Source organism: Phaenicophaeus curvirostris, chromosome 2 (genome assembly GCF_032191515.1).
Source record: "Phaenicophaeus curvirostris isolate KB17595 chromosome 2, BPBGC_Pcur_1.0, whole genome shotgun sequence".
Classification (NCBI taxonomy): Eukaryota; Metazoa; Chordata; class Aves; order Cuculiformes; family Cuculidae; genus Phaenicophaeus; species Phaenicophaeus curvirostris.
Genome location: NC_091393.1, coordinates 56,129,234 through 56,142,049, shown reverse-complemented (window position 1 = coordinate 56,142,049; position 12,816 = coordinate 56,129,234). Strand labels below are relative to the sequence as shown.

Sequence of the window (12,816 nt, the reverse complement as noted above, 5' to 3'; positions counted from 1 at the left end):
GCACCAGTATTTCTGAATTAAAGTGTCTGGCAATTCCCTCTCAGAACAACTATTGGCGATATAGGGGTAGTTATTTTCATTATCCCTGCTTTTAGTAATTTCTTTCCACCCTTGCAGGCACTACCCTCTGCACTGGCTGCCCTTCCTCCCTCAGCTCTCTTAAACCCTGCTTCGCTTCCCTCCAGCTTCCCTTTTCCCCAGCGGGCAGCACAGCTACCCAGCCCCTGCCTCCCTGGGCACCAGGGTGAGAGGGGGCGAGGGCGGCCGAGGGCAGAAAGCTTGGGTGCTCCCCAGGGCTCAGTGCTGGGTCCAACCCTGTTCAATCTCTTTATTAATGACCTGGATGGAGGGTTTGAACATACCTTTAGTAAGCCTGCAGATGACAGAAGTGGGCAGAAGTGTCGGTCTGCTGGATGGTAGGGAGGATCTACAGAGGGATCTGAACAGGCTCGATTGATTGGCTGAGACCAACGGGACGGGGTTCAACGAGGCCAAGTGCCGAGTCCTGCCCTTGGGACACAACAACGCTGTACAGCACTACAGGCTTGGGAAAGAGTGGCTTGAAAGCTGCCTGGAGAAGGACCTGGGGGTGTTGGTTGACAGCCGACTGAACATGTGCCATCAGTGTGCCCAGGTGGCCAAGAAGGCCAATGGCATCTTAGCTTGTATTGGAGACTGTGTGGCCAGCAGGTCCAGGGAAGTGATTCTGCCCCTGTACTTGGTACTGGTGAGACTGCACTTTAAATACTGTGTTCAGTTCTGGGCCCCTCGCCACAAGAAGGATGTTGAGGCTCTGGAGGGTGCCCAGAGAAGGGTGATGAAGGCAGTTGTTTAGCCTGGAGGAGGCTGAGGGGGGACTCAGTCTACAACTACCTGAAAAGAAGTTGTAGAGAGGTGGGTGTTCATTGAATAATTTGGGATGGAAGGGACCTTAAAGATCATCTAGTTCCAACCGCCCTGCCATGGGCACAGAAACGTGGTCTCTTCTCCCAAGTCAGAGGTGATAGGATGAGAGGGAATGGCCTCAAACTGCGCCCGGGGAGGTTCAGGTTGGAAATTAAGAAAAATGCCTTCACCAAAAAGGTCGTCGGGCACGGGCAGAGGCTGCGCAGGGAGGTGGCTGAGTGCCCATCCCTGGAGGTGTTTAAGAGACGGGCACACGAAGTGCTTAGGGATACGGTTCGGTAGCGGACAGGTACGGTTCAGGCATGACGGCCGCAAAGCTCTTTTCCAGCCCAGGGGCTGCAGGCCGGGACCCCCCCCCGCCCCCCACACCGGCCCCGCCGCCGCCCCCTCACCCCGCACACCCGGCGCGCGCGCGGCAAGGGAGGGTGGGAGGCTCGAGGGGGCGTGGCGTGCGCGGGACTCCCCTCCTCCCCCCGCCCCGGTCCCCGCGCGGCTGTGGGCGGTGGCGGCCGAGGCCCCGCCCGGCGCCGATTGGCGCGCACCGCCCCCCCCTCCTCCCTCCCTCCCGCTCGGCACGCGGGGCCCGGTCTCGCGATGCTGGGCGGCCGCCGCCATATTGTGACACTATTTTGATTTGGAAGAGCAGCGAGCTGGGGGGGAGGAGGAGGAGGAGAAGGAAGAAGGAGGAGAGGGGGTGGGGAGGCCGGCAGCGACGCGCAGCCGGGAGCGGTTCCAGCTGAGAGACCGGAGCGGCGCCGGCAGCGACACCCACCGAGCCCCCCCAGCCCGGCCTCTCCCGCCCGCGGCGGCAGCACGGACCCCCCTCCCCTTCCCTTCCGCCGCCGCCTCCTCCTCCTCCTCCTCGCTGCCCTCCTCCTCCTCCCCCCCCGGCGCGGGACGGCGGCGGCGGGAGGCTGCGGAGCGGGCCGGGGTCCCCCCTGCCGGGCGGCGGCGGCGACACTGGTAGCGGCGGCTGCCGCGGTGGGGGAGGCGGAGGAGGAAGAGGAGGCGGAGGAGGAGGAGAAGGAAAAGAAGAAGCAGCGGCAGCAGCGGGGTAAGGCTGACCCCGCCGAGGCGGGCCTGCTGGCACCTCCGCTCCCCGCGCGTCTGGTCCTGTGCCCGGGGGGATGCGGGGGGAGGCGCGGGGGCCTGCCCGGCCCGCAGGCCGCGGAGGGGCAAGGGAGGCCTCGGCGTGGGAGGGGGCAACCTCCTAAATCCCACCCCATCCCGGTGCTCGGGGAGGGGGCAGCCCCCCGATCCCATCCCGGTGCTCGGGGAGGGGGCAGCCCCCCGATCCCATCCCGGTGCTCGGGGAGGGGACAGCGCCCCAGATCCGATCCCGGTGCGTGGGGACGGAGCAGCCCGCCCCCCCCATCCCGGTGGCTAGGGAGGGAGCAACCCTCCAAATCCCATCCCGGTGCTTGGGGAGGGAGCAACCTTATCCCACCCCATCCCATCCCGGTGCTTGGGGAGGGAGCAACCTCATCCCACCCCATCCCATCCCGGTGCTTGGGGAGGGAGCAACCTCATCCCACCCCATCCCATACCGGTGCTTGGGGAGGGAGCAACCTCATCCCACCCCATCCCATCCCGGTGCTTGGGGAGGGAGCAACCTCATCCCACCCCATCCCATCCCGGTGCTTGAGGAGGGAGCAACCTCACCCCACCCCCAATCCCGGTGCTTGGGGAGGGAGCAGCCTCCCCCCATCCCATCCTGGTGCTTGGGGAGGGAGCAGCCCCCAGTTCTCCCCGGCCGATCCCGGCGCGGTGGTGTGGGAGCCCCCTCCCTATCTCCAATCCCAACCCGGCGTGGTGGAGAGGGAGCAGGGTCCCATCCCCTCGCGTGGGGACGGAGGAGCCCCTCAGCTCATCCCAGTGCGTGGAGAGGGAGCCTCCCCCATCCCCCCAGCTCATCCCGGCGCGGTGGAGAGGGCAGGGGCGGGAAGCCGCCGCACAGCGGGGCGCCCAGCCGGAGATGGAAACTTCTTCGCGAGTGGCCGAAGCGTCCCCCGGGCGGGGAGGGATCCGGCGGGCCTGCGTTTCGGGGGGCGCGGGGCGGCGGCGGGAGGACTCGCCGTGCTTTGCGGGAGGAGGGAGGGAAGGAGACTGGGCTGGCGTCTGGCAGGTGACAGGTGTGAGTGCGCTGGGCGAGCCTCCGCCATTTGAGGACGAGTAGTAGAGTGTCAGAAGTGCAGTTTTTTGGTGCCCGGTGTGTTTTCGGGGTCTGTCTGGGCTGGGTTCCATATATAGTGTACTTGGGACGTTAGTTTCCATCATTCGAGTCAGTTTAATTGTTGAGTAGAAATTCTTTAAACTATTCTGATAAGAGAGACTTTGAAGGGAGGTGATGCGTACAGTTTCTTTTTTTATTTTTTCTGATTTGTCCTTCTGAGAGACCTGCGAACACTGGAGGTGTGTAGTACTACGTATCATTCATTAAAAGGCTTGCGTTAGAAGTTTGAATGCTCAGTCCTGTTGGATGTAGCAAGGCCTTCAGGGCAGGGACCTTGTCCTCTTTGTACTTTACCTGGTAGCTCAGCAGAGCCTGATTCATGCCCAAGGCCTGTAGGTGTTTCTGTATTAATGATAGTAAGTGGGTTTCAGGTGTCATTTTCTAGTCATCATAGGTTTAGGGGCTTTGATATAAACTGAATAAAGCTGTTTCTGAAGTTCAGCTGTAGAATACTGAAAATGGTGTCACATATAGTTTCCAGTACTCTGACTTATGTACATGTTTAAAAGAAATACCTTAAATACAGGGTCGTTCTCTTAGACTGTTCAAATGGCTTTGTATCATATCTTCAGTGACCAAAATGGTACTGCACATGCACTGCAGTAAGGAGGGTTAGAGATTCTGTAGCAATAGCATTGTGTTCATGATTGGCCATAACTTGCTGAAATTTGGAATCATTTTCAGCTTAGCTAATGATTTACCGGGTAACCAGGTATTTGCATTTCATATGCATATTTCAATTATTTGTCCTTTATCTGTATTATTGTAATTGGGTTTTGTCAAACCTCGCAATTCTGATATCTGCTTTTGGCAAGAGGGAAGTCCCACTGACAAATTAGAAGACACATCATCAGCTTCAGCAAGTTCAGCCCTTCAATTTAAATGAAAGTTTTAGTCACTTGTGGCTTTTATCCATAAGTTAAATTTACAGGTGCTCATCTGTAGGTTAGCACCTTGGTTTGTGCTGCAGCAGAACGAACACTGAGCTGACTTTCAATTTGTTTGAAAAACTGAGAAGACCTGGCTGTTTTTTCTCACAGGAGAGGCTTTAAGGGGAAGAGAGGAGGAAGGCTGTTGGCGGAGATACTCAGTTTGGGTCATACCAGTTCTTTGAGATGTTTGAATAAGCATCATCCCTATCACTACGTGTGGGGGCAGTGCAGTCTTCTTGCTACTCTATGCTACCCTTGTTTACACCAGCTTTCAAAGAGTTTGTGAAATGTATCCATTTTCCTGCTTAACATCAAGAGTAGTCAATGGGTTCTTCTCTCTTCCTTTAAATTTTCCAGTATAAAAATAGAGTTCTTTAAAATGGGCATTCTTCCTATGACAGTGACCTGGTAGAAACTTCTGTTTTCCAGCAGTGACAGAATGGAAGAAGATAGTGGGATTTCTCACCATGGTGTTGCTTTGAAGGTTCGGATTGTATGTTGTTTTGTAATGGTCTTTGCCTTTATAGATAACTGGTATGCTTTTCAAGCCTTGTAGAATGAAACTGGTCATCTGTTGAAGAGATTATTCTCAGCAATTTTTTTTATTTTCTTTTTTTTTTTGCTAGGGAGCCTAAAGAGCTGTTGGCAGACTATTTATTTATGAGAGTGTACTTTGAAACAAAAAACTAGATTGCTCTTCAACTTCTTGCAAGTGCCGCCTCCTTATCATGATCTTCATGGTTGGAAACACTGGAAGAAATAAGTTGGTCAGTTGTGACTTCGAGTTTATGAAATGACTGTAAATTTAGGACTGAGGGATCAGGCTGATCTTTTCTGAACTGCTGCAAGCGGAATGCTGAACTGTGTTGCTGTTGGTGCTTTTACAGGAAATAGAACAAAAATTCCAGTGATTCAGAACTGGATTTTTTTTAAAGCTATACTCAAAACTCAAATATTTAAATGATTGAAATGAAAGTTAACTTTTTTCCCCACTAATATATACAGTGGTTCAGTTGTGTTTTTTTTTCTCTTTAATTGCGTAGTAGGTTATCTCAACTGAAGAAGTATATACTTTCTATTTCAAGCAGGAGAAATGCCAGTGGATGTTCTAAAACTTCTTGAACCCTGCTAAATAAACTGATCTGCATTGGATTCTACATATTTAAATGCAACTTTGAGAGCAAGGAAGCTGTCAGAGTCACAATTGTATAGTAGTTGTTACAGTTTTACCCTTTCTTGAGAATGCTTACAAAAAAAATCATCAGCACATTAACGTTTTCCCTGACAAAAGTCTTTGTGGACCTTTATCCTAATTATAGTAGAATTACGAGCTTATTTTTATTGAACTGATTGGCAAGCTCAATTCTTGTGTAAGAAATTATTCCAGACAGTATACCCTTACTGAATTCTTTCTATCTTCATGTTATGCTGACTTTGAGTATTGCTGTTCCTTGATCGGTGGTAATTGGGTTCTACTGAAACCAAGTGAAATTGCTTGGCATAATTAAAGTTGAAAGATCTGTGTTGTTTGGATATGGTATCCTGATGTTCTTGTAACAGCCCTGTTGCTGAATGAATGGTATCACTGAGGAAGTTCTTGTTGCTATAGGTGTAGTTAAGGTGTAGTTAAATAGTTAAGATTTTTTAGAGTGTGTTAAGGGGGCTTTTTGGTGACAAGAAGTTAAGCATAACTTATGTAATATGCTAAATAAACAAAGTTTAAGTTAGTATCTGGCCACAGAATTTTACAAAAAGATCTTTTGCTTAAAATATATATTGTGTTCTTAGAAAAATGCTATTTGTAATCAATTTTTGTAGCAGTATGGAAAATGTATAGCTCTTTCCTATTATTCTGAGCACAGATGAAGATCAAATTTCACTGTCTTTCATGATAAGTGATAAGTTTCATGATAATGTTTTAAAACTCATTCAGATCCTGGTTATACTACAAACAGAACGTAATATTTCCATTACTTAAAAATCAGTGAAGATGTAAAACTTGTGCTTCCCTTGGTGTTTAGAAAGGCATTAACTTAGGAACACACAGTGGTAGAAAAAAAAACTATACACTTCTATATGTTGCATATATATGTTGCTAAAAAAATATTTAACAAAACCAAACAACCAAAACTGTGCACCTATTAATCATTATATTCTTAGGCTTTCTAGAGTTTACCACAAACAGGACAAAGCCACTATATATGCTCACTCTTTGATGATTTTCTTTCATTAGATAAACACTTGTATGCCAAGTATGTAAAACTTGTTCCAGGATTAATCAAATCTGGTGCTGTGTGCATGTTGGCTGGTTGGTCTGCTGGGGCTGCCGGTGGAGAAGGCAGATTTCCACCCGCTTTTCTCCCCTCACTAAAGGCATGAATTTAAGGGTTTTTTCCTTTTATAAAGCTGCTGTTTTTCACAAAACTTGTAGAAGCAATTTTTTATATTTGAGGCTTTTACATTTACTTTAAAATGCAGTTGAAGATGATCAGAGGGTACAAATACTTGTTAAGAGGAAAAGTAGAACATATAAATGCAGTATATTTAAGAAACATCAGTTAATTAGACATGCTAAAAAGGACTTTTTCTCAGTTTGGGAGTTTAGAATCAACTGTTCTCACATGGATAGGATGTTGAGACGCACCTATTTTCTGTGGTTTGGGTTTTTTTAAGAAAAAGAGTTGCTCTTCTTTTATATATTTGTGTAGTCTATAAGCCATCTTTAATTTGCCTTTCTAAAGACAGAAATCTTGAGCAATTATATTCTCTTTAATCCTGTATCTCAATAGACATCAGCTAATTTTAGCAAAGAAATTAGCCAAGGGGCAAGGTCTCAAAGGTTTTACATTTTAATAACAATTAACAAGCTTTGTTAAAATTGATGGCTTCATTGAGCAAGATCATCTCTTTAGGGAAAAGTTTTGCATGAATTTAGTGGTTACCTGGATCTAGCCTGCCAATCAGCCAGTATGTGGTATTCTGGGGGGTAAGAACTAGATATAAAGTGCAGAGCTTTCTTCTTCAGTGAGTAGTTAGAGGATATGAGAGGTTAAGTATATTGTGGCTAGTGCTTGGAAGAGAAGGGTAAGATAATAGGCATCTGGAATAGAGGTGGAATGTGACTGCTTGGAACACAGGGGCATGGCTGAGACAGAATGCAAATCTATGGGAAATGGCACTTTGTTAGTTCTGCTATTTATGGTACAGTGCCTTTAAGAGGAAGCTTAGCAGCAGCTGCCAGTTTTGGTTTACCAAACAAAAATCATGTCACCATAAGTTTGTAAGAAGATGAAGACTGGAGATTGGGGAAAAAAAGGGGGGAAAAAAAAAGGTGAGAGGTGCAAGGTAGTTAAGCAGACTGCCGTGCTGCTAAGACTATGCTGTAACAGTGCACGCTCTTGATGACTGTGATAGAAATTCTTGGGGTGAGATGGCTGTTAGATATTTGGGGATATCATTGCTTCCACACATACAGAGCCTCTTCTGCTATGCCTGCATATGTGTTTTTATGGGTCTGATTCCGCACAGTTGCCCTAACACCTAGTCTGACACAGTGCATGTAGCAGCACGGGGCAAGAATGTGCACGGGTGTAAGGGAGGAGATACTTAAGCTGTGCAAGAAATACATGTTATTCTCAAAATACATTCTCAAAAGCGTTATTTTAGTGTTATGTTGTCTATAACGTCTTTAGATGAGGTGACTTAGATGTTTGTCTCATGATAATAGTATAATTCAGTCTTGCTTCTCTGGGCTGTCACATGCAGTGGTGTATTTAATGTGCTTCCAGTTCTAATGCATCTATCTGTGAAGATGAGCTGTAGTAGTATTAAATTGTTTTAAGAAGCTTGAGTTATTTGCTGTTTATTTACAGAGTGAAGGTTTTGAGTTCATTGAGTCTTGAAATAACTATTTATCTGGAATACCCCGATTTTATAGATAGTGCTTATAGAAATGGACAAGAAATCACTGGCAGACATGTGAAATACTCCTTACAGCAAACTTTTAATTTTATTTGCTGCAGCATATCTTTATTGTTCAAGAAGATGATTTTCTATTACCAGGTGTTTTCATAGATGATTTATAGGAAGATCAAGCATGAATATGTTTAGGAATTAATTCTTAGGAAAATTCTTAGAGGCAGTCAGGGCTAGGGCTGTAGAATGCACTTTTCAAAGGAAATTGTACTGTAGGTGTGTACAAGTCTCATATGTTGATCCATCTGTTTATCCGTATGTTCCCAGAATGTCTTTTCCAGTAGCACAAGACTAGCTGGAAAAAAAATACAGTAAGTCTCAGAGTCTAACTATGAAACGTTTAGTACTTGTTACTGATCTGATGCCTCAGAAGCTATGACTTAACATGTTCATCCAGATAAATAATCTGTTTTCCTGAAGCTGTTTTGGGGGGTGAGAGGTTGCATGTTGATTTCTACTTTATACTGAAGGTTAGAATTGCAGAAAAGTCTTTTCCCATAGAAATCCTAAGGTTGATTTGCCCAGGTGGAAAAAATTATGAACTCTTTCACCTACACAGGGGGGAAAAAAAGCACACACTTCAGAAAAATGAAGTTGTGCAGTGTGGTCTGTAATTGTATCATTTGTTAATTCATGTTGTGTTTAAACACTTAAGAAAAGTCTCCACCTCCTGTTTCCATGCTGTGGTACATATCTCTCTTTATGGTAATCATTTTTTTTTCTGTTTATTTTTTCTTGAAAAATGTCCCATGTGGCATTTATCTCCTCCAACCACCTTTTAACCGATATTCTAGCATATTTGTAGGTGAGCTAGAAGAGATCTGTTCATTCATATCCTTTCTTCATTCTTCCTAGGCTATATATCATCTGTACTTTACAACTGAAACATTGGTGTCCTCTTTGGCATTCTTTTTGTTCTAATCTTTCCTCTTGGAAACTTTTCATCCCTTAAAGAGACCAGTTCGGTACTTGTTGTTTCTTTCTCATTCTCTTTCCTCAGAAAGGAGAATGAGAGAAAAGGAGTTACAAGTTCTGTTCTTGGATTTCTTTCAATTCATTCAGCTGGTTCAAACTGCTACTTTTCATTTGTTGGACAAATATTTTTTGAAAGGAAATGGTTATCTTTCCTGGAGAGCCTTCTTTAATCTAACAGGTTTAAGCTTGTGAGCAGGGAATCTCCAGAGGCTCAGCTGAAGTATGCTTTAAAAGGCATTTTAGGCTGATAAGTACCAATAGTATGTTTCAGGTTGGCTTATAAAGCTGCTTCAGTTAAAAGTTTTGGTGTCTTGTTCCGTTTTCTTGAAACATTGGTCTTGTCTTTGTGGTAAATGGTGATAAGATTTTTTTTTTTCCCCCGTGTCCCAAACCATGTATTTTAAACTGTCTTGCTGGAATAACTGCCAATATCAGATTATAATAACTTTTTTATTTTTTGGCATTAGCTAGAAAGCTTGGCTTGGATTAGGTCCTTCTGTGCAAGGCACTGTATAAATATTTATCAAATAAGTCAGTCTTCTGAGACTTTTTTAATAATAAGGTTTGCTTACCAGGATGCGCATACTGGATTAGTCAAAGACATTTAGCAGAGTATTTGTGTTATCTTTCATCTATTATGTCTGTTAATTCTTCAGTCATTTTAATCTGTGTCAATGTTAAAATTAACTAAAACTGTCTTTAATAGTTGCAATTCATTTAGTTGTTTTGACTTGTGACTTTAAAGATTTGTCTAAATGATTCATGGAAGAATTGCAGAATTACTTGAGTTAGACCCTTGCTAGATTGTATTCGTTGGTAGCTGCTTAGGGTAGAGGTAGGTGTATAAAAGCTGGGAATTCTGTGGAAGGTTGTGACAGTGAATCACATCTATGATGTTTACACTTGGGACTTCAGTCTGAATGGGAACATTTTTTGTAAAATGAGTTCAATACAAGCAGAAATTTGACCTCTAGCAAACAGTATAACTTTGTTGTGTGTCTTGAGTTAAGACTCGGCATGAATGTATGTGTAAAAGGGGTTGCCAAAGAATTAATTCCTTGTGCCTCTGCAAGAAGCACATTTTGATCTTCTTTTCCCAGGCCTCAAGTGCAGCACTTTTTTGATTCCTCTTCTACAGTATCTGGTGAAGGAGAATAAATCGTAAGTAGCAGGAGAGAGCTGTCATTCAGTTGTGGAAATTTCTGTTCTCTTCAGTCTCTCGGATCTAGCAATGAACGTGTTAAGCAGTAAGATTCAGAAAAAACGCCTGTTATTTGTTTCTTTTTTTTTCCCCTGCATGAGGTTGAAAACCCCTGTGGTTTCCAGACTGAAAGGAAAATACCAGTTCTCCCAGTAGTGCTTTCATACGCATACTGTGGAGGGTAAAAAACCCAATATGATCAATACTGTTACTGTCACTCTTGTGATGGTGTGTGTCTTGTCAAAGCTGTAAATGGTACCAATCTGGCTGCATCATTTTGAATGAATGCATGAACATGTCATGCTTCTGTAATGTAGCTGTCTGCATGCAGAGGTTGCTAGGGTAGCTGCAGTTGCACATGCACAATGGTGTTATTTTTCTGGGAGAGCTTCAGTCTTGACTTGGGTGACTAGTTTTTGGTTTATTGATACAAAATATGCCTTTGCTGCTTTGAAAGGAATGCTTTAACTTTTGTCAGTATTTCTATGTAAATGGAAATACTCTTGGAGTAATATAACAAAATGTCTTTGAGATAGCAGGTTTAAAGCAAAAAAAAATTGAAGAATGGAAGCATTTGTGAGCATCGTGGGCCAGTCTGATAGTTTACTGTGACCGAACAGGGAAGATTTCTTTCACTGACACAAGCAGCAGGTCTCTGGTACTTTTCTCATCTATCTGTGAGCCAGGTCAGAGTTTGTGCTGGGCGTTAGACTACTAACCAGAGAAAGTTGCTTGCATTTTCAATGTCTTAGGTGATCTCACAGAGTGGGACTAACCCCTTGATGTTGAGGAGTTGTTAGACCAATTTAGTAGTTTGTTGTAACTTTGCAGTGAGGGGGTATTTTGCATGCAGAGCAGTGGCTCCGTGTGCCATCCTTTCCCCTTAGTTAACGGATGTGGTTTACAGAATGATCCCAGAAATAGTTTTTTTGTAAAACTAAGGTATGGCAAAGAAGTAGAAGAAGAGATAAGAGTTTATTAAGCTGGTATTATTCATGGAAAAAAGCCTCTCCTGAAACTCTAGACCCAAGAGTAACACTGCAGTGGACAAGCAGGAAGGAAGACCAGTTGAAGGATTCATCTCTGTCCACTGTGGCACTGTAGCTGCTTACCAGGTCACTGACTGAATCACCTAAATTATGCAAATTAAAAGCTAGCCCTTCAAAAAGTAGGACAGGAGCCCGTTGAACTGACTTCACCACAGAACCCATATATGTAGATTCTACCACAGTGTAGCTACCCGTGGCTTACCTAGGTGAAAGATTGTAACAGTAATCTTTCTCCTGTTATCTGGAGATAATAAAGTAGTCTTAAATGCTTTCAGCAGATGTTTTTTAATTAATGAGCTGTAAGTGATGGTGCATGTAAGAATCCCAGCAGTCTTCTCTTTGTCAGTAAGCATGACTAGGTTTTCTGAGGTGTTCAGTCTTTAAATGTTGTGATCCAGTTTTGCAATGGAATAGGAAATTCAGGTCCCATTGAAACTGGTTAAAGTGTGGCTAATAGCTGGGCATAATGGCAGTGAGGTATGTAAACTGTGGAAAGAGAAAAATGGAGACAACAATTTAAGAGAATTTATGTAGCACTTTTCAACACTAGAGGAAAGACGCAGTTAAAATGAGATAGCAAAACTGGTGTTTTGAGAAGACATTACTGTTTCACCTGTGTAATACAGGTTAGTGTTATTATTATTATATATTATTATTATAATCTGCTACTCATCTATATTAGTGAATATAAAGCTTCATTTAAAAATGAGTAAATTAAAGTTGGTGTGTAGGTATTCTCTTTAAATTGAAGATATTAGATGGTCTTTGGAACATAACCGTAGTTGCCAATCTAGCATGCATGTTCTGGTTTTAGGCTGGCAAATACTAACAACTTTTTCAAGCTAAAGCTTAATGTGAATGTCCATCTGGATACGAAATGCTGTATAAAACAGAAGCATTTATGACTTATCTAGGTGCTGAAGCTTGACATTACTTCTTGTTTCTTGGCTGCCTGTTATATTGGTTTTGTTCATTTTTTTTTTGGTGGATTTTAGCTTCAAGTAAATTTTCTGCGACAGAGTGTCTTAAAGTGTACCACCTAATGGTGTTAGCAGAGTAGATGGAGCTACAGACTTCCTTCCTGTTGAAACTGGCCAAAAGAACAGGCCAAACTAACTTGTGTTTCTTCGGTGTAGAGCCAATGGCAACTTTCTGGAATATTTTTTTTCCACTCCCCATCAATGACTGGGAAAAGTCTTGCTGACGCAAATGTGATGTTGAAACCTGCAACTTGACTCAAGATAGTACAGTTCACACTAGATATTATTTTAGCTGAAGTATTTTTATCAGAGTTATATAGTTGTGGGATCTTGTTAATTAAAAATCATTTTCTTCTGGTTTGAAGTTTTTAGGAGTCAGAGCAAAACAGTATTTCAGTTTTGCCCATGTGACTTCAAGCTGCTGCCTGTTTGTGATAATGGCAAGTCATCACCTTATGCTGTCATGTCAATGAGTGTTGCAGAATGCCTTCAGTGACTGCTCAGACTCTCAGAATTCACCAGTTTCAAAAGCACTTTCTCATTTCATCTTTTACTATCGCAGTAC

The 12,816-nt window shown here is 44.1% G+C and overlaps 1 protein-coding gene across 2 annotated transcripts in view; it reads left to right on the top strand.

The window, feature by feature from the left end:
• The window catches only part of TAB2 (TGF-beta activated kinase 1 (MAP3K7) binding protein 2), a 183,818-nt gene that overhangs the window by 115,354 nt on the left and 55,648 nt on the right, over window positions 1–12,816 (top strand). The window contains exon 1 of one of the 2 annotated variants that reach the window (XM_069852151.1): window positions 1,857–1,960. The exons of the other annotated variant lie outside the window; for it this stretch is intronic. The gene's annotated coding sequence lies outside the window, so the exon portion shown is untranslated. Of the gene's footprint in view, window positions 1–1,856; window positions 1,961–12,816 lie in introns of those variants that run through there. 2 annotated transcript variants of the gene reach the window in all.